Source organism: Anomalospiza imberbis, chromosome 32, assembly GCF_031753505.1.
Source record: "Anomalospiza imberbis isolate Cuckoo-Finch-1a 21T00152 chromosome 32, ASM3175350v1, whole genome shotgun sequence".
Classification (NCBI taxonomy): Eukaryota; Metazoa; Chordata; class Aves; order Passeriformes; family Viduidae; genus Anomalospiza; species Anomalospiza imberbis.
In genome coordinates this window covers 1,640,363-1,665,002 of record NC_089712.1, presented here as the reverse complement: position 1 = coordinate 1,665,002, position 24,640 = coordinate 1,640,363, and the positions used below count along the sequence as shown (strand labels likewise).

The window sequence follows — 24,640 nt, the reverse complement described above, 5'->3', positions numbered from 1 at the left end:
GGTGAAGGAGCCCTGGCCCAGGCTCTGGCCCTGGGGGACACGGGGACGCTGCCGGAGGGTCCCTGTCCCCCTGTCCCACCCCAGCTGTCCACAGCCCCCGTCCCCGTGTCAGGCTCTGGGGTCGATCTCGTGGAACATCCTCTGGGGGAGGCTGCGGCGCCGGGGGCGGGGAGACCCGGGGGGACAGGGGACCCCGCAGTGCACGAGCAGCGTTGGACTTCTCTGGGGGAACTGTGAGGGGAGGCTGGGGTGGAGTGACCTCCCCAGTGACCTCACACAGCCCCTGTGATGTCACACACACCCCTGTGATGTCACACAGCTGCACTGTGATGTCACAGCCTGCTCTTTGAGGTCCCAGTCTGCTCTGTGATGTCACAAAATCTGCCCTGAGATGTCACAGCCCAGCCTGTGATGTCACAGCCAGCTCTATGATGGCACAGCTCTACCTTTGTGATGTTATGAGGCCTCGCTGTGATGTCACAGCCTGCTCTGTGATTTCTCAGTCAGCTCTGTGATGTCACAACCCACTCTGTATTGTCTCAGCCTTCTCTGTGACATCACACAGCTGCTCTGTGATGTCACAGAGCCCTTTCCTATGACGGCAGAGTCTTCTCTGCGGCCTCACAGCCCATTCTGTGATGTCACACTGCCAGCCTGTAATGTACCAGCCGACTTTGTGACATCACAACCTCCTCTGTGATGTCACAGCCTGCTCTGTGATGGCACAGCCTGCTCTGTGATGGCAGAACTCACTTAGCATGTCACACAGCACCTCTGTGGGCTCACAGACCCACCCTGTGATGTCACAACACCTTCAGTGATGGAACACAGCCACCCTATAATGTCACAGCACACTCTTTGACCTCACAGCTCGCTCTGCTCTGTGATGTCATACAGGCATGCTCTGATGTCACAGCCTGCTCTGTGATGTCACATAATAAACCTGGGATGTCACAGCCAACTATATGATGTCACAACCTGGTCTGTGATGTCACACAATCACAGAATCACAGAATTGCTGGGTTGGAAGAGACCTTTTAGGCCATCAAGTCCAGCCCATGCCCTAACACCACCTCAGCTAAACCATGGCACTGAGTGCCACATCCAGTCTTTTTTTAAACACATCCCATGATGGTGACTCCACCACCTCCCTGGACAGACAGTTCCAGTAATTTATCACCCTTTCCATAAAAAACTTTGTTCCTAATATAAAACCTAAATTTCCCTTGGTGCAGCTTAAGACACTGTCCTCTGGTCCTGTCAGTTGTTGTTAGGAGAGAGACCGACCCCCACCTGACTGCAACCACCTTTCAGGGAGTGTGGAGAGTGATAAGGTCACCTCTGAGTCTTCTCCAGGATAAACAACTCCAGCTCCCTCAGTCATTCCTCACAGGACTTGTGTTCCAGACCCCTTGTAATAGATAAGAGAAGTCTCTTTGTTCATCATTAAACAGGAACTCAGGCAAAGGAAGAGGTTTTTTGTGAATAACAGGAAACCAGAGGATATGCTGACTCCTTAAGTTGATTGTACAACTAGGGTCGGGAGGTGTGTAACCATCTATGGAAAGATTGTTACAGGGTCATAAACCCCCAGTGAGGAAGAGGAGGAGAGCCTTCATCCAGACGACCACCAGAGAGCAGGCGGCGACCCCCAAGCAACGGGAGGCGCACGCGCAGAGTACTCCCGGAAAAGCCACAAGGCACGCGGAAGAAGGGGGAGAATAAAGGACCGTGGGAAAAGGGAAGCGGTGTGAGCCTTGGCGGAGCACTGACTCCCCGGCTGCACCCAGCGCTGTTTGCTTGTCATTGCTTGCTGTAATCAATAAAATTCTTTTTATCAATCCCTAAAGGGTCAGACTAATTATTTACTTTAACTTAGAACACCCGTTCCCTGCTCTGGCTGCTGCCCCATCTTCAAAGCCTCTCCCTCGGGCTCTTCCTCCCGTGCAGAGCAGCTCTCCTGGACAGGGACGGCAGATGGCACAGCTGGGAAGCAAAGGGAGCACTGAGTCAGTATGGGGACGTTTTCCTTGGCAGCAGCGGCACTTCCATCAGGGAAGGGAAGATCTCAGAGCCTCCCCAGGAGGGTTAGAAAGAAAAAGCAGCCGAGCGGGCCAGGCTGTGGTGAGCGCAGCTGCAGCGGGACTGTCCCGCAGCCCCGGCAGCCCGGCACAGCCGGCACAGCTCCCGGGCCCTGCCGGCACAGCTGCTTTGCCCAAGGACAGCCCCTGTGCCGGCCGGGGCAGCTGCGCTGAGCAGCCCCAGCACGGGCAGGGCCCGCTGCTGCCCCGCCGGGCAGTGCCCACGGCCACAGCCCACGCCACCCTCAGCCCCACCCTGCCTCCCCGGCCCTGGGGCCTCACCCGGGCTCTCTCCAGCGTGGCAGCAGCAGGTCCCCGTTCCCTGCTCTTGCTGCTGGCCTTCAGCTTCTCCCTGCTGGCTCCCGTCAGTCTCCGGCTGTCCTCGAGGTCTCCACTGCAGCTGTGGCAAAAGCAGAGGCTCTGCAACTGGTTCCAAGGCCTGGCAGAGCTGCAGTCCCGGAGCCCTCTGTGCTCCCTGCCGGCCCCCTCCATCCCCTCAGCCCCGCCATGCTCTCGGCAAACCCCCAGCCCCCTTCAGTTTCTTCAGCCCCTCACAGTCCTCTCAGCCCCTCAGTCCCTTCTGACCCATCCCGTCCCCCTAGCCCCGCCACCCCTCGGCCTGTGCCACTTCCCTGTCACCTCAGTGCCACCATCGCCCTCGGCTGCCCCACAGCCCTCAGCCCCAGCAGCACCTCAGGGTCACCGTCCCTTCAGCGTCACCGCCCCCTCAGCCCCCTCAGTCTCACCGTCCTTCAGCAGCTCCTCAGGGGACACTGCCTGGGGCCACCGGCAGCTCCCACCGCTCCAGGGACACCCGGGGCTGGAACTGCTGCTCCGCCCGGCCCGGCCGCCAGCTCGGACCCAGCACAGGGAGAGGGGACACAGGGGGCACGGGGGGAAAAGCAAGTGGTGAGGGAGGAAGCAGAGCAGGAGAAGAGGTTAAAAAGAGGTCTACACCTATACAGATGTATAAAAAGAGGCTTACACCTATATGCATGTATAAATGTAACTACGGACATCTACAACTATAACTGCACATCTAAAAATGTAAATATATACACCTAAAACTAAAAATAAATTAACTAGACAAATCTCTGTCTATGTAGATAGATAAATGTAACTACATAAATCTATAAAGACAACAACATATATCAATAAATAGAACTATACACATCTAGAAATATAACTAGAGACAGAGGAATTCTACCTGCCCAATGGTCACAGGCTCTCTGTCTCTTCCTGGCGCACAGGGCAGCCCTCCTGGACAAGTTGATCACACGGGATCTGGGAAGCAAAGGGAACACTGAGACAATACTGGCCCTTGTTCAAGCGCCCCTTGAGCACCAATTGTCCTTCTATCAGGGACATTAAAAGATGGCCTGAAAGGCAGACTCTCACTTGGCAATTTCAAGCCTGCTCTATAAAGAACAGGGATCCTTCCAAGTTGTCAAAACGGAACTGTGTAAAGTATTTAAGTATTCTAATAAAGTCTCAGCACCCACAGTGCAAATGGCACCCACGAGAGCTTGAAACACAGACAGTCCCAGTGACAGAGAGACCACAGTCCTCACTGAAATGGCTGAAGGCTGCTGGGGGCTGAGGTATGAACCAGACTGGGACACCCAGCTTGGTGGCACAACTCCCACAAGGTCAGGTTTATTCCCTGCTCTCTTGCCACAGCAGAGGACTCAGTGCCCAAGCCTCTGGCGAAGCGTGGAGGGCAGGGCTCGGGCAGGTTGTGCATGTGCCTTTGAACTAAAGGCACCAGGAAGCACCAACCCTGCAGACAAGAACTCAACTCTTCTCGTCTCCCTTCCTGCCAGAGGCAGGCTCAGAGCAGCCGTCTCACACCTCTCTAAACCAACGGGGGCTCTGTCCTTACCAGGCTCCTCGGGCTCTGGGGAACTGTTCTCGCAGCTCTCGGTGCCAGATGAAGTTTCCTCTGCTGCAGCCCGGTTCACAGGCTCCCCTCCTGAAGACTCAGGGGCAACATTCATATTGCCCTTGAAAGAACAACAGAAAAGAAGAAAACTAAAGATCATTCAGTATTTTGCTGGAATCACATCAAGGATACGGTTACTCTCCTTCTCCATGTAACAGCGTTCAAAAGCTCTCAGCCCAGCCTCTTCCATTCCCCTCCAATGGGTTACCTGAGCAGAGGGAGACCTTTCAGGCAGGGATCTCCTGATCTCCCGGATCATTTGCTCTACGGCAAAGCCAAGATCCACTGGTGGCAATTGCTCTTCACCAGGTGCATTCCAGGCTGAGCCGGAGGCCGTCGATGCTGCACAACCTGCACTGCCAGGTGGAGCGCTGGGGGCTGAAGTGCCCGAGGTGGCTGCAAGAATCCAAAGACATTGGTCACACTCCACAATGTGGCTCTGAGACACTGATCTCTGTTGCTGCCTTGGATCAACCATCACAGGAAGCAGGCAGGAAAACCAGGCAGAGAATCTTTTGCCTTTCTAGGTGCCCCTTCTAAATAAGCTTGAGAATTTTGGGCCGAGAAGGACAGAGCCTTGTGGAAAAATACTCCAAACAGTCACTTTTCATGACCTTTTGGGGAAAAGCAAGGCTACAACTCTTTTCCTACCTCGCGGGTCGTAGGCTGGGGGCTGCTGCTCCCTGTGGAGCTGCTGGAAGCTGCAGGGCTGGATCCTGAGCACCTCCCGGTCGATCGGAGGCAGCTGCCCCCCGTAGAGCTGCTGGAAGCAGCTGCGAGGCCCCTCCCGCCCGAGCGGCAGCAGCGGCTCCCCGTAGAAACCGAAGAAGCCGCAGGGCGGGATCCGTAGCAGCTCTCGCTCGGCGGGCGGCGGCCGCTCCCCATAGAGCTCCTGGAAGCGGCTCGGCCCCTCCCGCCGGGCCGGCACCGGCCGGTCCCTGTGCAGCAGGTGGAAGCCGCAGGGCGGGCGCCGGGCGAGCAGCGGCCGCTGCCCGGGGGGCGGCTGGAAGCGGCCAGGCCGGGGGCTCCGCAGCTCCCGCCCGTCCGGCAGCGTCCGCTCCCTGTGCAGCAGCAGGAAGCCGCTGGGCGGGCGCCCGGGCGGCAGCGGCGGCCGCTCCCTGGAGAGCGGCTGGAAGCGACTGCGCCCGTCCCGCCCGTGCGGCAGCGGCCGCGCCCCGGGGAGCTGCTGGGAGCCGCGGGGCGGGCGCCTGCGGCCCTCCCGCCCCGCCGCCGGCCGCTGCCTGTTGGCCGCGCTCCGGCGCCTGATGCGGAGCAGGAGGTCGGGGCGGTCGCGGCGAAAGCAGGGGTTGCCGTAGTGGAGCCAAGCCCCGGCATCGCCCGGCGCAGCTGAGCCAACCCGGCCCGGCACCCTGCGGAAGCCGTAGCGGTAGAGCTGGCGCACGAAGCTGCGGAACTGCGTGGCCCTGAAGGTGTGCGGGGCCGGGCCCCGGGCGTCGCCCGGGCTGAGCAGCTCCCGCTCGAAGAGGGAGCGGTGGATGAGCAGCCCCCGGGCCCGGCTGTCCCAGCGCACGGAGCGGACGCGGGGGCTGTTCGCCAGGCGCCACAGCTTGGCGGGGAAGGCGCTGGCTCTGAGCCCGGCGGGCAGCGGCAGCTCCGCCATGGCGCCGCTCGCCGGCTGTCGCCACAACGGCCCCGGCGCAACGGCCGCGGCTGCGCCGGCGGCGCGCGGCCTGAGGGGGGCGCTGCGCTCGGGCCCGCGCGCGCCCAGCCGCACTGGGCGGGGCCGTTCCTGGGCTGTTCTTGTCAGGTGCAGTTCAAAGGCTGCAGGCGCATTGAGGAAGACATTCTACCTATTTGCACCTCCAACCTTTGAAAAGCCCTTGTGTATGAAAAGCTCTGCATCAGCACCAAAAGCTGGTCACAGTGAGACCCAGACGAATTAGCCTCAAGAGCTGCTCTTTGTTCCCTGCTCAGGGCTTGTTCTCTGATTTTGTGTGTCTGCTCCTTCCAGTGCAGGAACACGGGGAAGAGAAATTAGGATGTAAAACAAAGAAGTGGGATCCACAGGCCTGCACCTTGGTAGGTATAATAGATCTGGGATGGCCCCACATTCCTGACAAACTTGATGGGCAAGGCACTGAGGTCACTTTTGTTGCCTTCCCTTCCCCTGCCTCCCCCCTTCAGATAATCAGTTTTCTAGAAAGAGCTTTTTCTTTGTGTAGCATCTGGTACCTCACAACCTCCAACGTGACTTGTTTAGAACACGTGAATATTGCTCCTACCATCAAAACACTAGGAAAGAAGTATTTCAGGCCAATTTTTAAGTATTTTTATCAAGGCTTTTATGTTCTTATCTCTACACAGGAGCCCAGAAACATGTTATAAAAAAAAATTAAAATGTTATTCATATCTTAAACAAAAATGTTTTGCTTCAAAGCTCCAAACACCAAATCCTTCAACAAATCAGACTTCATCTAAAAGCAAAAATATAAATGGAAAACTGTCAACCACCTAATAACTACTATTAAGCAAGTATTATTTCTGGTGGCTGTCTGAGGAGTTTCTCCCATGTCAAATGCAAAATACGGATTGCTCTGAATTAGTGCATCACCAACTGTGCCTTTTCCCAAAAGACTCAACTTACTGCTGCCCAACAAAGACATGCTATTTTCGCCTTCAGCCACTGCTCCAGCCTGATCCCCTGGGGACAAGAGATTGCTGTGGGTTTCTGTGGGAAGGGGAGTGGCACAGGCACATCAGTGCCTGCAGACTGTGGCAGAGGGGAGGATCTGCTGTGACAGAAGGTGCACGGGAGACTGGAGATGAGGTTTTTTCTTTCTTGTCTAAGACACTGAATTTAGAGAATGTTTTCATAAAGAATACTGTCACCGCTTTACTCTTTTTACCCCAATACTTACTAGTCCTGATAAATGTTAATTATTTCCATACATTCTGTTTCTCGGTGGTTTAATTAAAAGCACAGAGAAACTCAGTTCTTTCAGAAATGAGCTTGAAATAAGCTGTTACTTTAGAACAAACCCAACATTTTCATTGTTTCTAAGTGTTAAAATTATGTCCACCTAGGGAAACTCAGTCACTTCCAAAGTGAGCTTGAAATAAGCTTTTGTTTTAAAACAAAACCAAGACTTTTTTCTTGCTAAGGGAGAACAGGAGTTTCCCAAACTCCTCTGTGGAACTAATACAAATTGTTTGAAGTATCCATTTCCTGCCAGGAGCAGAGGGATGCCAACCTGGGCAGAGTTCACCCAAAGCTCATTTCAGTAGAAAGGTGATACAAGAGTGACTGGGGACGGACAGAGGGGCTTTGCAGCTCTGCTGGGGCTGCAAAGTTCAGGCTGCTGTTCACAGCTGTAAAAGGAACTCCTGCTGCTCTAGCCAAGGTGTTTGAAGATGCAGACAGTTTATTCATGAGCCAGGTCCTGGTGCGATGAAGAAGCATCTGTACCCCAAAATCTACCAGCAGCATTACCACATCATTCCTTAGCCAACTTGCTGCCAGAACCTGTAACCCCGGGAGCAATTTCCAGGGAAAGGGGAGCGGGTTCTACTCTCATTCCTTCTAACAGCTCTTACACCATGGCAGGAGCTCTCAGCAGCCCAGGTTCCCCTTGGAAAGGCAGGATGCAGTGCTCCTTCTCACTTCTCAGGATTCCTCATCATTTACAAGGCTTTACTCATATATTCTGAATGTTTTCCCCAAGATAATGAATAGTGTAAGAGCCTGCGATGAACTCCTTTTACTTTGTATCTGGTATTTCCTGCAGGGAGGGGATGGAGGAAGGCAGGAGATTCCATGCTTCAGGGAAGGGACACCCATGAGACAAACCTCTGAGAGGTGCACCTTCCAGGCAAATTTTACTTAAATACTACTGTTTACTTAAACACTACATCCCAGGAAGAAATGTCACAAATCAACAAGTTCCCATTTTGATTTTAGCAACAGGCTTCAAATGCTCCAAGCACAGGGAGCACCGAGACTCTAAGCCACACCACATCCCTGCCAAAATTCCCAGCAGCCATGACAAAATGGCTGCAGAAATAATGCAGCGTCCTGGCCCTCCTGTTGTGTCAGGAATAAGCTACTGGGGATAGAGCCAAAGGGACAAAAGTTGTTCTAGCTGAGCATATCTTGAAAGGAGAAGAAGGAAGAGATCAAGTGTCTCTACTGTAGAAGTTTAAAGCTTGTGAGAAATGTTTCCAAGAACTGGACAAAGGATGGGAGAGCAGACAGTACCAGAGGCAGGAGAACCAGAAAAATAGACCAAAGAACAGCTTTAAGAAGAATTTGTACATAACAAGGTCAATCTTTGTGGTAAAGCTGCAGCAAAGGAACCACTAAAAGCCCTTTTCTGAGAAGGACAATGGCAGCAATGCTTCAGCCTAGGGGAAGGTGAGCACATCAACCAGGGCTTGTCAGTGGAATGCTGTTTTCTAAGGGTCTCCAAGATCTCTCCTTTCTCCTCTGGTGGATATTCAGACCTGTTTGTTTGGGGTAGGGTTTCCTAGTGCACCAGCCCTCGAGGGTTCTTGCCCTGACTCAGGAAGGTGCACAGGTACCTAAGGAATTGCTCCACTGAGTCTACAGATTAATTTCCTTGGTCTCTATTGGGCCTGTTAATTGGGAAACACTTCCCTCCCAGGAGCAGTGCCATTCCTTGATGGGACTCAATTAGCATCCAAAGCAGAGCCCTCAAATAAAGCTCTCACTAATCTCTGCTGCAGCTCAGCTTCCATCCCACCAAGGCAGCACTTCAGCTGCACGTTCCCGCCTTGGCAGTGTGAAAGCAAGGGATGGGAAACTTCCTCTCAGGCACAAAGAGCACACAAAAACTGAGGGCATGACCAAAGGGACAGGGCCAAGAAAGGAAGCAAGATCCAGAGTGTATTTCTTTGGAGACCCTGAAGGCTCCTCCCAGAAGACACTGCAGCTCAGGCAGCAGAAGCTGAGAGGGAGGGAAGGAGGCTGGCTCAGCACCAGCAGGGGCTCTGAGAGGGCCTCAGCCGATGTAGATCCTGTGGGAGTCGTTGGCCCCGAAGGCCGCGTTGCACTTGGGGCACTTGCGCTGCCGCGTGTCGTAGCGCGTCTTCACACATTCGAAGCAAAAGACGTGGAAGCACCTGGTGAGCACCGCGTCTTTCTTGAGCATGTTGCAGCACAGGCACGTCAGGCAGGCCTGCATCACAGACACACACACACACAGACACAGACACACAGACACACAGACACACACAGACACACACACACACAGTCACACAGACACACAGACACAGATACAGACACAGACACACACACAGACACACACACACACACACACACACACACACACAGACACAGACACACAGACACACAGACACACACACACACACACACACACACACACACACACAGACACACACTCACAGACACACACACAGACGCACAGACACACACACAGAGCTGTGAGGGGCCCTGCAGCCCAGCTGCAGTGCTCAGAGATGTCTCAACATGTAGGTGCTTCCATCCCTCAGAAGGACAAGGTGGTTTCTCCAGTGCCAGAGTACAGACGAGAGATGTCAGACACTGAAAGTGTGCCTACACACCTTCTGACTAAAGTAAAAAGGGAAGCTGACGGACACAGACACTCACCTTGTAATCCTTGATTTCCTCCATCAGGATCTCATCACAGCTGGGAACCATGTCAGGCTTCTTTGTGGTCTCCAGCTTCCTGCGCAACCTAGAAATATCTTCCTGCAGAAAAACAGGAGACCAAGCGAAGGAGCAGTACATTCTCTGTCAGCTTCTTCAGGGACCAAAGAGAACGTGTACCTGGCTAAGTCATGCCAGCCATAATTTCATCCCCTATAATCCAAGAGACAACATGATCATCTGATGCCACAAGTATTGTCAGTTATCAGGGGACAAAATCTGAAAGAGCCAAGACCCGATGAAGCCAAAGTCAAAGTGAAACTGGATACCAAGAGCAGTTCAGCTGAAACCCTCTGCAAGCTCAGTGTACAAGGAGAAGGACACTAAAGCAGACAGATCTTGAGGGATTGTGCATAGGGTATATACCTCAGCCCTTTTGAGGTTGAACAACTCCTTCTCTCTAGTTGCTGTGTTTTCCACAATCTCCTCCTGAAAATCATGTAACTTCTTCTGAGCCAGCTCTAGCTGGGCCTTCAGATCATCTGCAAGCTGGGCTGCATCCATGGCCTGAGAAAGAAAACCAGTATATAAGGACCAAGCACAGAAGAACAGCTCTGGTGGTCTCTAGTCCCTTGTTCTTACCTTATTATCAACAAGTTCTAATCATTTAGCTTCAAGATTCCTTTGGGCAGAGCCAAACCTTGGCACACTGCAAGGCATATCTCTTACAAAAACACCAATGATCATCCAATTCTCTTCTTAACCTATTTTCAGCCTTCCAGCTTCCGTGTCTTCTCTATTAAAGTGTTCAGAGGCAGTTCTATCGCTGTACTAGACAGAACTGCACGATACCTATTTCTAACAATCTCTCTTCACCAGTTCTCTTCTGACTTTATAACCAAGTGCCCTTAATACCACAAGTTGTCCTATTAAACACAGGTCACTGCTGAATTCTCCCCAGCTCCTCTTCACAGGGATATTCCTGCTTTCCTTTCTGCCTGTTTTAATGTAATTTCTGCATTTCTACTAAAATTTAACAACAAAGGCAGCATCAGCTATAAACTTAGACTTATTTTACTGGTAACACTGGTTACTTTACTCGTCTTAGGCATTTGTTGAAGTGTTCACATTCCCCAGCTGTATTTCCTTTTGCTTATCCCATCTTTGCTACAAAAGCTTTGACCCCAGTTCATCTGGCTGCTGTCTCTCTCTTCACCACAGGTTACACAGAAAAACATATGACCTGCTTCTCCTTATCAAAGGAAAACATCAGTCTCCAGTACTTTAATCATAATTCTCTCCAGGACTCCTCAGCCTTCTGAGATACTCATCCAAAAGCAGGGACTACCAGGTTCTCTAATCCCAGTGAGAGCTCAGAGCCTTCCATGCCTCCCACAAGGCAGCAGCTCCACCTCACAACCCAAGAGGAAACGAAGGCATCACTCACCTTGCGTTTGCTCATCTCCAGGGCCTGTGTTCGCAGACCCAGCTCCTTCTCTCCCGTTCCAATGCTGCTCTGCAGTAATTGTTCCTTCTCCTCCAGCTTACGTACAACCTGCAGCTGGGCATCCACCTTGGGAAGGGAGACAGAGGGAACAGAAGGAATTAATGTATGCTCTGTGGGTCTTCAGAGCTGTCATTCAAGCTGCAGGCTAAAACTACCCCTGCTTCCCCATCACCAGGGAGCACACATTCAGCTTGCCTTTTTCTCCCTGAACAGCTGTGCCTGTATCCAAAGAGCTGTACCCAGATCTCTATGGTCAACACTTTAAAGCTCAGCAGTCAAATATTTGCAACAAAGATTTCTTAATTTTTGGACAGAGGCTTAAAGACTTGCTGCAAGGCAGCGAACAGTTCCACAGTGGTTCCAAGGACGACAGGATACAGAGTCATAGAATGGCCTGGATTGGAAGGGACCTTAAAGATCATCTAGTCCCAGCCTCCCTGGGATAACTTCCTCTAGGGCATGTGTTGTAGATGTCGGCGAACCCAATGGGAAGAATGATGATGTCTGACTTAGTTCAGAAGGCTGAATGATTTCTTTATTATAATTATGCTATGATACATTAATATACTATATAAAAGAGGATACTAAAAACTACATGCTACTCTCTCTATCATATCTCACTCCCTCACAACTCGTGACCCTGTTCTCCAGAGTCCAGACACAGGTGGATCCAATTGGCCATCAGGCCCAAACAATCCACCGTGATCCAACCAGGCATTCGTTCTAGGTAAACAATTCTCCAAACACATTCCACATGAGAAAAACAAGGAGAAGAAATAGAAATTGTTTTCTCTTTCACTTTTCTCTGTGCACCTTCATAAAAATCCTGAGAGAGAGAGAAATGTGCTTGCCCCATTTTGGGGTCTCTGCTGAGGTGTGCAGGGATCCCTCACGAGGCACACAGGGATATTTCTGGCCTCTCCTAAGGTGTGCAGGGATCCCTCATGAGCTGTGCATCAGGGTAAATGTGAAGGTTTTTTTTTACTCTTCTCAGCACAGCAAAGGGACACTTGGCCAAGGTTTTGCAAGGTTCCTGTCTTTGAGCCGGATCTGGCTATCCCAATATCCCAGCTCTGGCTATACCAATATCCCAGCTCTGTCTATCCCAGTATGCTGGCTCTGGCTATCCCAATGTCCCAGCTCTGGCTATCCCCATATCCCAGCTCTGGCTATCCCAATGTCCCAGCTCTGGCTATCCCAATATCCCAACTCTGCCTATCCCAATGTCCCGGCTCTGGCTATCCCAATATCCCAACTCTGCCTATCCCAATGTCCCGGCTCTGGCTGTCCCAGTGTCCCGGCTCTGGCTGTCCCAATATCCCAGCTCTGGCTATCTCACTATCCTGGCTCTGGCTGTCCCAGTGTCCCGGCTCTGGCTATCCCAATATCCCGGCTCTGGCTATCTCAATATCCCGGCTCTGGCTATCCCAATGTCCTGGCTGGCAGAGCTGGGAAGGAGGTTCAGAGGCTCAGAGCCAAGGAAAGGGGTGCAGGGACTGGGAGAGCTGGGATGGGGTGTCCAGGGAATCCTGTGCCCAGGAAAGGGGGTGCCAGGGCTCCTGAGTGTGAGGAAAGGAGGGGCTGGGGGCTGGGAAAGGCAGGAATTGGGGCCCAGGGGTCCCTGGTCAGGGTAAAGGGTGGGGCTGGGGGCTGGGAGAGGTGGGGGGCCGGGAACAGGTTGTGTTGGTGCCGGATAAGGGGGTGCAGGGGGGTCTCAGTGCCGGGCAAAGGGATAAAAGGGTGTGTCAGTTCTCAGGAATGGGGGTGCAGGGGGGTCTCAGGGTCACAGAAATGGGGGGCAGGGATGTGGAGAGGTAGAAGGGAGTTCCAGGGGGTCCTTAAGCCCAGGAAAGGGGAGTCCAGAGTTTCCCAAAAAGGGGGAACCAGGAAGGGGACACCCGGGGTGTCCGGGAAGGGGGAGTTCAGGGGGTCTCTGGTTTTGCACAAAGGTCGGGCTGGGGGCTGGCACAGGCAGCAGTTGGGGTCCAAGGCGTTCCAGGGTGTCCCAGGGCCAAGCCCAGGGGAAGTCTGGAGGCTGGGAGCCATGGGATGGCGGGGAAAAGGGGAGCAGGGGGCCCTGATGTCCGGAAATGGGGGATTCAGGGGTGTCATAAATGAATGATCCAATTTATTAATTAAAGAAAATTGATTAAATTGTCCAAATATAAATTTAGAGAATAACAACGAAAAGCCACTATCAAAAAAGGTCAGTGCCGAGCCCGGGATCAGCGCTGGGTGAGACACAGGCTTGACCACTGCAGCATAGGGTCCCCTATGTTCACCCCGACTGTTCTGTCCGAGCGATTTTCATACGGTTTTTCTTGCCTGAGGCAAAGTCCATTTCTTTTTTTCTGGGCTGCACCTATTCATGTGGAGTTCCTTCACTGTGGCAAGTTGAACAGAACCCGTCCGATGTGTTCCTGGAGTTCCGTATTCAGATGTATCTCCCTGATGGTTCTGGTTATCTCACTCTCAGGTACTTATCATGTGTTCCTCATCCGCCACATCCATTCGTTTGCAAATTAGGTCCTTTTCTCCCTGCTGCCAGCTGCGGTTTTGAAATACTGTAAAGCAACCTTCCCGCCCCCGGCTGGGGTGCTTAAAAAAACTTACAGAATATTTCTTACCAATATAACATATTTCATACATCTATTTCTCACAAGCACGAATTATCTAAAATACACATAACAATACGTATTTTATATAAATACATTAATTCGTGCTTTTCTCTTAAAAACTTTACATTTTTATTTTTAGCTACCTGTGAATTTTCCCTTGAACCCATGTAACTATTCCATACTCTACTTATTTGGTGCTCTTAAGAACTCTTAATTTTTTTTTTTTAGATTTTGTACCTTTATTTTACCCTTCCTGTGGTATTTCTTGATACATCCTATAACCAACCCTTTTTTCTTTTATTGTCTGGGTCCATCCCCTCTTTATTTCTTGAGAAGCAGAATGTCCTATCATATTGCAGACAGACCCCAGCGCTCTCCTGCCTGTGACACCCCAGTGGTGACAGCCCCAGCGTTCCCCTGTCTGTGACACCCCAACACTGACAGCCCCAGCGTTCCCCTGCCTGTGACACCCCAACACTGACAGCCCCAGCGTTCCCCTGCCTGTGACACCCCAACACTGACAGCCCCAGCGTTCCCCTGCCTGTGACACCCCAGTGGTGACAGCCCCAGCGTTCCCCTGTCTGTGACACCCCAACACTGGCAGCCCCAGCGTTCCCCTGTCTGTGACACCCCAACACTGACAGCCCCAGCGTTCCCCTGCCTGTGACACCCCAGTGGTGACAGCCCCAGCGTTCCCCTGTCTGTGACACCCCAACACTGACAGCCCCAGCGTTCCCCTGTCTGTGACACCCCAACACTGACAGCCCCAGCGTTCCCCTGTCTGTGACACCCCAGCCATGACAGCCCCAGCGTGCCCTCCCTGAAGAGGCTCCAAGGGAAGTGTCCCGAGCCTACGTCCAGCCAATGGAACTGACCGGCCACTGACCAACCCAGCCTGGGCTGGTGTGGATTCCTCTGCAGACAGCTCGGGGAAGGTGTAAGAGGCCGTCTGAAGCCCCCACATTTGCCTACCAATTGCCATGAGGAGAAACCCCTTCCCTCACTACAGTTCCGGCTTGGAGAGAGCGGCAGTGCAGGTGCAGCTGCTGCACCGTTACGTTAGCTGTTCCGAACAAGGCCTGGCAAGGACTCGGCAAGGAGTTGGCAAGGACCTGGCATGAACCCAGCAAGGAACGGCCTACTGCATATTTGCCCACTCTCCTCCTGAAGCCGAATGAACTTTTGGGGTGTCCCTAGTGGTCCCTCACTGAAGACCTCGCATCTGCCCCGTTACCACTGTGACAGACGGATGGAGATGGAAAACCCTCCTCCCAAGGACTGAGATTGAGACCCCTACCACAGGGAGTGGGGAAACCACTAATGACACGACCTGTTCTTCTTCAGTCATTCCAATGGACTTATTCTTCATTGTGTTCGTCCTGCCTTGGTGGTTTCAGTGGACTCACCTGTTCCCCCACAGCAATTACAATACACTCTCATTGTCCTACATGTTCCCCCGTCTTTCCTCTGTGGACTATAACTGTGAGGATCTCGCCTGTGTTGGTAGCTATTCCCATCCCCCTCTTTTCTCTCTCTCTCTCTCTCTATCCTTTTATCTCCTTTCTGATCCCCACTATTGCATTTACTGTTTTGGCCCTTAATAAAGGTGCATTTGTTGTGATTAACTGATAGTCCCTTGTTGTTTGCCTTATTGCACTTTTGAGATTGGTGAAAAGAACCATCGCGACACCCCGCACAAGCGAATCGTGACAGATGGCCAGGGTGTCAGACCCAGCCAGCAGGGGTTTAGCAGGGGCAGGTCGTGTCTGACCAACCTGGTCTCCTTTCATGACCAGGTGACCTTCCTGGTGGATGCAGGAAAGGCTGTGGATGTGTCTGTTTGGACTCCAGCAAGGCCTTTGACACTGTCTCCCAGAGCACACTCCTGGAAAAGCTGCAGCCCACAGCTGGGCCAGGAGCACTCTGTGCTGGGTTCAGAACTGGCTGGATGGCCGGCCCAGAGAGTGGTGGTGAGCAGTGCTGCATCCAGCTGGGGACAGTCACCAGTGCTGTCCCTCGGGGCTCTGTGCTGGGCCAGCTCTGTTCAATATTTTTATTGATGTCATGGATGAGGGGATTGAGGCTTTCATTAGTAAATCTGCAGTTGACACTAAGCTGGGAGCGTGTGTCCATCTGTTGGAAGGTAGGAGGGCTCTGCAGGGACACCTGGAACAGCTGGATAGATGGCAGAGTTCAATAAGTTTAAATTTAATAAATCCATGTGCCAAGTCCTGCATTTTGGCCACAATAACCCCCTGCAATGCTCTAGGCTGGGGACAGCGTGGCTGGACAGTGCCCAGGCAGAAAGGGACCTGGGGGCACTGGTCGACAGCAGGGTGGACATGAGCCAGCAGTGTGCCCAGGTGGCCAAGAAGGCCAATGGCTCCTGGACTGGATCAGGAATGGTGTGGCCAGCAGGAGCAGGGAGGTCATTCTTCCCCTGTACTTGGCACTCGTGTACTTGGCATTCTTCCCCTGTATTGGCAACGTACCTCGAGTGCTGTGTCCAGTTCTGGGCTCCCCAATTTAGGAGGGACATGGAGGGGCTGGAGTGTGTCCAGAGAAGGGCATCAAGGCTGGTGAGGGACTTGGAACACAAGTCCTGTGAGGAACGACTGAGGGAGCTGGAGTTGTTTCGCTTGGAGAAGACTCAGAGGTGACCTTATCACTCGACAGCTTCCTGAAAGGTGGTTGCAGTCAGGTGGGGGTCGGTCTCTCTCTCCTCACAGCAACTGACAGAACCGGAGGACAGTGTCTTAAGCTGCACCAAGGGAAATTTAGGTTGGATATTAAGAATAAAGTTTTTAATGGAAAGGGTGATAAAGTACTGGAATTGTCTGTCCAGGGTGGTGGTGGAGTCGCCAGCATGGGATGTGTTTAAAAAAAGACTGGATGTGATACTCAGTGCCATGGTTTAGCTGAGGTGGTGTCAGGGCATGGGTTGGACTTATGATCTTGAAGGTCTCTTCCAACCCAGTAATTCTGTGATTCAGTGATTCTGTGACATCACAGAGCAGGCTGTGACATCAGAGCATGCCTGTATGACATCACAGAGCAGAGCAAGCTGTGAGGTCAAAGAGTGTGCTGTGACATTATAGGGTGGCTGTGTTCCATCACTGAAGGTGTTGTGACATCACAGGGTGGGTCTGTGAGCCCACAGAGGTGCTGTGTGACATGTTAAGTGAGTTCTGCCATCACAGAGCAGGCTGTAACATCACAGAGGAGGTTGTGATGCCACAAAGACAGCTGTGACATTACAGGCTGGCTGTGTGACATCACAGAATGGGCTGTGAAGCCACAGAGAAGACTCTGTCATCATAGAAAAGGGCTCTGTGACATCACAGAGCAGCTGTGTGATGTCACAGAGAAGGCTGAGACAATACAGAGTGGGTTGTGACATCACAGAGCTGACTGAGAAACCACAGAGCAGGCTGTGACATCACAGCGAGGCTGCATAACATCACAAAGGTAGAGCTGTGACACCATAGAGCTGGCTGTGACATCACAGGCTGGGCTGTGACATCTCAGGGCAGATTTTGTGACATCACAGAGCATACTGGGACCTCAAAGAGCAGGCTGTGACATCGCAGGGCACCAGTATGAAATCAGAGGTGGCCTGCTACATCTCAGAGTGGGCTGTGTGCATTACAGGGGCTGTGTGACACCACAGGGGTTCTGTGACATCACCGGGGCTGTGTGAGGTCACTGAGGAGGTCACTCCACCCCAGCCCCCCCTCCCAGTTCCCCCAGAGAAGTCCAACGCTGCTCGTGCACAACGGGGTCCCCTGTCCCCCGGGTGCCCCCCCCCCTGGCGCCGCAGCCTCCCCCAGAGGATGTTTGTCATGGTTTGACACTGGCGCAATGCCAGCGCCTCCATGAAAATGTACCTTTTTAAATAATTGCTGTAAGATGTGATCAGGAACAGAGCAGAGCAGGCCCAAACATAGAAAGAACTTTCTTTCCCAAAGGAAAGAACTTTATTAAACTACTACTACTATAAAAACTACAAACACTAAATCCTGGATGAAGATTTTCCAAAACACCCCTCCTCCTCCCACCTAATTTCTAAACAAACTCAACAGTGAGACACCACCCAGGATCTTGATCAAGTTGTTACCCTTCAGATATCCAAATACTCAATCTTTCAATGGAGACGGGAGTCTCTCTTGTGCCACAAACTCCCCAGGAAACACAATTGCCACCCTTGTGTTTCCATGCCACACATGGCAACCGCCCGGAGAAAATCTGCCATGGTGACACTCTCCTTTCCATGTCACAGTGCTCTCACCACCGTGCATGGACAGACTGCTCACAGGGCTCCTTTAAGGATGCTTTGCCATGGACCAAAAGAGACAACAGTTCAGTTTCTCATTTTGGGACTACAGTCCCCCCCATTTTCCCCTGGGGCTGAGGGTCCAAGAACAGAGGTCTTCTTCTCCTCTTCTTCTTCCTTGAAGATAGAGGGCTTCTCCACACCTTCTCCAGCTCTCCTCTGTTCTCTCTACTCCTCTGCTGGTAATCACTGAAACAGGTCTCCTGGCACACCAACGCACCACCCTAAGTGCAGCTTCTGTTAGGAGAATTTGGTTCAGTCTATGGCTAACAAGAGAAGTCCAGCCACAAGCCACTCCATCATCTCCTTCCAACTCGAGAATTTCTTCTTCCATCATCTCGGATCCCAGACTGTCTCTCTTCTACTTCAAATCAAGGAGGAGTAATATTTTACAAAGCCTTCATTTCTCAGGAAAGGGTTAAAAGTTCAGACTCCCTGGACGGCCAAAATCTCTTCCCAGCAGCCAATTCCCAAGGCCAAGGCTGGGCGCCTTCCCCCCGCTCCTTCTCCTCCGCGCCGGCAAAGTTACAGGTGCCGTCTGGACTCTCTATCTCTTCCCTCTGGGGGGGGAATGACAAAGACATCTCCGCTTTTTTCCACCCTTCCGTCCACAGGAGCTGGCTCAGTTCCAGTCCTTCTACCCCTCAGCTCACCTCGACCAGGCCTCATGGCTCCCCCTCCCCCACCCAGCCCCATGGCTGGGCAGGGGAGGTCTGCACAGCACCTTGACCGGAACCAAAGAGAGCGAGCTCTTGAGAGTTCTTGCTTTTAACACCCTGTGTTCTCAGAGGCGTATCCCTATCTTCAGTGGTCACTTCAGGTGCCAATATCCAAACTTGACCACTGATTGGTTTGACCCAACTTCCTGAAAAAAAAAAAAAATTCACTTCCATGTCAAACCACGACACCAGTCCTGCATTTTGGCCACAATAACCCCTGCAATGCTCTAGGCTGGGGACGGTGTGGCTGGACAGTGCCCAGGCAGAAAGGGACCTGGGGGCACTGGTGAACAGCAGGCTGGACATGAGCCAGCAGTGTGCCCAGGTGGCCAAGAAGGCCAATAGCTCCTGGGCTGGACCAGGAATGGTGTGGCCAGCAGGAGCAGGGAGGTCATTCTTCCTCTGTACTTGGCACTGGTGTACACTTCCCCTGTACTGGCACCTTTCCTTGAGTGCTGTGTCCAGTTCTGGGCTCCCCAATTTGGGAAGGACATGGACAGGCTGGAGCGTGTCCAGAGAAGGACAACAAGGCTGGTGAGGGGCCTGGAACACAAGTCCTGTGAGAAATGCCTGAGGGAGCTGGAGTTGTTTATCCTGGAGAAGACTCAGAGGTGACCTTATCACTCTCCACACTCCCTGAAAGGTGGTTGCAGTCAGGTGGGGGTCGGTCTCTCTCCTAACAACAACTGACAGGACCAGAGGACAGTGTCTTAAGCTGCACCAAGGGAAATTTAGGTTGGATATTAGGACAAAAGTTTTTGATGGAAAGGGTGATAAATTCCTGGAATTGTCTGTCCAGGGATGTGGTGGAGTCACCACCATGGGATGTGTTTAAAAAAAGACTGGATGTGGTACTCAGTGCCATGGTTTAGCTGAGGTGGTGTTAGGGCATGGGCTGGACTTGATGATCTTGAAGGTCTCTTCCAACCCAGCAATTCTGTGATTGTGTGACATCACAGACCAGGCTGTGACATCATATAGTTGGCTGTGACATCCCAGGTTTATTATGTGACATCACAGAGCAGGCTGTGACATCAGAGCATGCCTGTATGACATCACAGAGCAGAGCAAGCTGTGAGGTCAAAGAGTGTGCTGTGCCATTATAGGGTGGCTGTGTTCCATCACTGAAGGTGTTGTGACATCACAGGGTGGGTCTGTGAGCCCACAGAGGTGCTGTGTGACATGCTAAGTGAGTTCTGCCATCACAGAGTAGGCTGTGACATCACAGAGCAGGCTGTGACATCACTGAGGAGGTTGTGATGTCACAAAGTCGGCTGTAACATTACAGGCTGGCTGTGTGACATCACAGAACGGGCTGTGAGGCCACAGAGAAGACTCTGCCATCATAGAAAAGGGCTCTGTGACATCTCTTCGCCATCCACCACTGACAGCTTTGCAAATCAGGAATTGTTTGAGCTGTTTTGCCCCCACTGCAGGACAATCATCCTGATACAAGAACTTAATTGTGTTTATTTCTATCACGGAACCACGGTTGTCTAAAATCAGTTCTAGTATGGGAATCACTTATGGATGCTGGACTCATCAGATGCTGCTGGGATGTTGCACATAGCTCAGGGAAGAGTGTGATTGTTATTAAATTGTGTCCTGTTCAACCATGGTCTGTTGGCCATGAAGAGAAACTTTCTGTGCCTCTGAGTCTCACCAGTTCCTGGCTCCCAAAGGACACAAACCTGATGAGTTGTGGTTCCCACTCCAGCGGTGACGCTTGGACCTCCCTCCATCCCCAGAGCAGAGCTCCCTTGTCCCAGAAAGTCCCTGGCAATGCAGGGATGAAGGAAACAGGACAGGCTGTGGGGATCAGGGGCAGGGCACAGCCAGGGATTTGGGGTGGTTGTGAGCCCAGGGCAGGACCCGGCCCTTGGCCTTGGTGAACCTCATCCAATTGTCCTGGGCCAATGGCTCCAGCCTGTCCAGATCCCTCTGCAGAGCTTCTGCCCTCCAGCACAGCCACACTCCCACCCAGCTTGGGCTCACCTGGGAACTGAGGGTGCCCTCGATGGCCTCATCCAGATCAGCAATCAAGAGATTTCACTGACCTGGCCCCCATCCTGAGCCCTGGGGACATCCCTGGGTGTGACTCCATTCCTCAGCTGCTCTGAGTGCCAGGGGTTGGATGAGGGAAATGGTGGGGAGGGGGTGGGGACAAAGTGTTATTGATTGTCAGCCATGAAGGGTCTTGATTTTCACATCTATTCAGACTGCATTAGGAGGTGCTGGGGGTCAATATCAACTGGACATTGCTGATATCCATCTCTAAACAGGAAAAACTGGAAAAGAAAACAGGACAAAATAGTTCTCTCTGCAAAGTTTTCAAAACAGTACATTCACTTTAAATACACTACTGAAACCTGTCTAATTCATCACAGAAGAATTGAAAACTTCAATTATTCCCAAGGGCTTTTCTTGTCTTGGGCGTTTTGAACAAATGTTTATGAGCTTTTCTCACTGAATTCCTGAACTGAAGAGCTCAAGAAAGAAGAGCCCTGTGGAGAAGTAAAATTCATCAGCAGCCTCCAAGTGGCTGAGGATCCATCCCCATCAGAGCAGCAGTGACCAGCAATGGGCACAGCTTTGTGGCTGCCCCAGCTCTGGGATGGGCCCTGGGCCTGGAGCAGGAGCAGCTCTGGAGGGCCCCAAGGCCGGGCTCTTGTGCTGGCCTGGGCAGATGGGATGGCAGCAAGGGCTGCAGAGCTCTCAGCACCTCAGCCCGAGGGGAGCAGGGCACCCAGGGAGCCTCCTTTGGCCTTGGCCAAGCCCCTTCCCCCATGGCTGGGGCTGAGTCCTGGCTGAGCTGCAGCTGCTGCTGTGCCCTGGCCAGGGGCTGAGGCCGTGGGGCCAGTGGCCAGAGCAGCCTGGGCTGAGCAGAGCTGTGGGGCCAGAGCCGGCTGGGCTGTGCTGGGGAGAGGCCCTTGGTGCTGCACAGAGCTCAGGGCAGCTGGCAGAGCTTGCAGGGAGCTGGGCTGGGCTCAGAGAGCCTGGCACAGAAACCATCAGTGTCCATCCCAGCCTGGCTGAGCGTGCAGGGGCCAAGGAGAGCAGCCCCGGGTCTGCAAGTTCTCTGTGTGGGAGCTGAGCTTGTGAGCCCCTGAGCCCTCCCGAGTGCTGGGGCTGCACCTCCAGCTCCAGAGGAGGTGTGACAGATGGGAGCAGAGACAAATCATTCCTGCTGGATTCTTTCTTGTGTGTGCTTATAGAGGTGACCTGGATCCATATGTAAACGAGCTGTTTTTTGTCAGCAAACCCTGCTAGAGTGAGAAGAATAATGTTTCTTAGCTGAAAATAGTATTTCTTGCATAAGACACAGTGAGAAAGAAAAGATACATATGATCAGAAGAGCATCTGAGTTTTTTAGAGGATGAGAGACTCATTGATGTTCCAGCAGGCAAACCTGCTCAAATACTTTCCTCAGAACTTCCTTGAGATGAGAGGTGACCACCCGAGGACCAGGCCAACCAGAGGTGTCTGTCCTGCCAGCTTTTGTCTGGGAGAACCCTTGCATATAGGGAATTTTTCAGGAGGAGTATCAGTTTTGGCTGTGGGCACCTGGAAAGACGGATGGTTCTTTTCCATAGGAAGGAAAGCACAGAGCTCCAGTTCTCCAGGGACTGATGAGAGGCAGCTCTCAACATTCCAAGTTCAGCTGGACCTGTCAGGTAGCCCCTGGGAGGCCAAGCCCTTGCTTCCATGAGGCCTTTCAGTGTCACAGGGGTCTCCTTGATGCCGCAGTATCACAATGGACCCTTGGTTCCATGGGGACTCCCAGTGTCAGAAGGGTCTCCTTGGTTCCATGAGGCCCTGCAGAGCCCCTTGATTCGACGAGGCCTCAAAGTGTTACAATGGCCTCCAGGGTTCCATGAGGCCCCACAATGTCACAGTGGACCTTTGGTTCCATGGAGTCCTGCGCTGTTCCATGGATCCTTAGTTCCATGGGGCCCTGAAGTGTCACAATGGACTCCTTGGTTCCATGGTGCCACACAGTGTGACAAGTGCCCCTTGGCCTGACAAGACTCCATAGTGTCACAATGGCCCCATGGATCCATGGGGCCTGTAGTGTCACAATGGCTCCTTGGATCCATGGGGCCTGTAGTGTCACAATGGCCTCATGGATCCATGGGGCCTGTAGTGTCACAATGGCCCCTTGGATCCATGGGACCTGTAGTGTCACAATGGCTCCTTGGATCCATGGGGCCTGTAGTGTCACAATGGCTCCTTGGATCCATGGGGCCTGTAGTGTCACAATGGCCCCTTGGATCCATGGGGCCTGTAGTGTCACAATGGCCCCTTGGATCCATGGGGCCTGTAGTGTCACAATGGCCCCTTGGATCCATGGGGCCTGTAGTGTCACAATGGCCCCTTGCATCCATGGGGCCTGTAGTGTCACAATGGCCTCATGGATCCATGGGGCCTGTAGTGTCACAATGGCCCCTTGGATCCATGGGACCTGTAGTGTCACAATGGCTCCTTGGATCCATGGGGCCTGTGGTGTCACAATGGTCTCCACGATGCCATAAGGCCTTGCAGTGTCACAACAGACCACTGGTTTCACTGAGCCCCACAGAGTCAATATGGTCCCCTTGGCTGCACAGGGCTCTGGAGTGCCACAATGACTCTTTGGTGTCACAAGGCCTCCAAGTGTCAAAATGGCCTCCAAGGTTCCATGAGGCCCTGCTGTGTCACAATGGACCTGTGGTTCCATGATGCCCCATAGTGTCACAATGGCATCCTTGGTTCCACGGTGTCAGAATGGCCCCTTCATCCCATGGACACCCACAGTGTTCACTGTAGTCCCCTTGATTCCACGAGGCCCTGCCATGCTCTAATGGCCCCTTGGTTCCAGTGAGTCCAAAGTGTCAGAAGAGTCTCCATTGTTCCATGAGGCCCCGCAATGTCACTGTGCTTCCCTTGGTTCCACAAGACCGTGCAGTTGAACAATGGACTCTTGGTTCCATGAGGTTCCTCAATCACAATGGTCTCCTTGGATTCACAGTGTCACCATGGACCCATGGATCCATGAGGCCTTGCTGTGTCAGAATGGCCCCTTGGTTCCAAGAGGTTTCTCAGTGTCACAATGGTCTCCTCGGATCCGCAGTATCACAATGGACCATTGGTTCAGTGTGGCCCCAATGTGCCAAAATGGATTTTGGTTCCATGGGGTTCTGCTGTGTCACCATGGACCCTTTGTTCCATGAGTTTGCTCAGTGTCACAGCTGACTCCTTGGTTCTGTGAGGCCCTGCTGCCACCAAATCTCTGAAATATCAGAATGAGGCTCCTTAACACTCATTTGCTATTTCAGAGGGTATCGTTTATTCAGGCCTGAGGTCTAACATGGGATAACTCCTAACCTGGCATGGACATGTAATTCTACCAGTGTGTTGCTCATATACAGTCGCTAAATGCCAATCACAATTTACCCATTTCCATAAAACCCACCCCAAGTTCCCAGATTCAGTCTTTGTTTTCTCTATCACTGCACCCTTGAGCCAGATGTCTTCTTCTTCTCTTCCAGCCATCCTTGCTGGGAAAGCAGCCCCTGCATGCCTTGTTCCTGTGCTGGAAGTTCACAGGCACGGTAAAAATGGAATGAACCCTTTGGGTCTCAAGGCCAAGGCTTTGTGTGGCCAGGCAGGGGCAGGCAGGAGGCAGAGCTGTCAGCAAAGGAAGGGGCCAGCGAGGTGGGGCAGCCGGGGGATGACGACAGCCTGCAGGGACAGAGGCCAGGGCAGGGACACCGCAGGACAGCCTGGGCTGCAGAGGGCACAGGGATGTGCAGCAGCTGCAAGGCCCTGACAGAGCCAACCTGTGCAGCACTT

At 52.7% G+C, this 24,640-nt stretch overlaps 1 long non-coding RNA gene across 1 annotated transcript in view; it reads right to left on the bottom strand.

Annotated features, from left to right (window-relative positions):
* Window positions 1-1,910: 1,910 nt before the first annotated feature.
* Window positions 1,911-24,640, bottom strand: part of LOC137463935 (uncharacterized) — a 58,443-nt gene continuing 35,713 nt past the window's right edge. The window contains exons 2-4 of the long non-coding RNA XR_010994024.1: window positions 2,828-3,038; window positions 2,364-2,481; window positions 1,911-1,986 (exon numbers count right to left, since the gene is read on the bottom strand). This is a non-coding gene — a long non-coding RNA (uncharacterized lncRNA). The remainder of the gene's footprint in view (window positions 1,987-2,363; window positions 2,482-2,827; window positions 3,039-24,640) is intronic.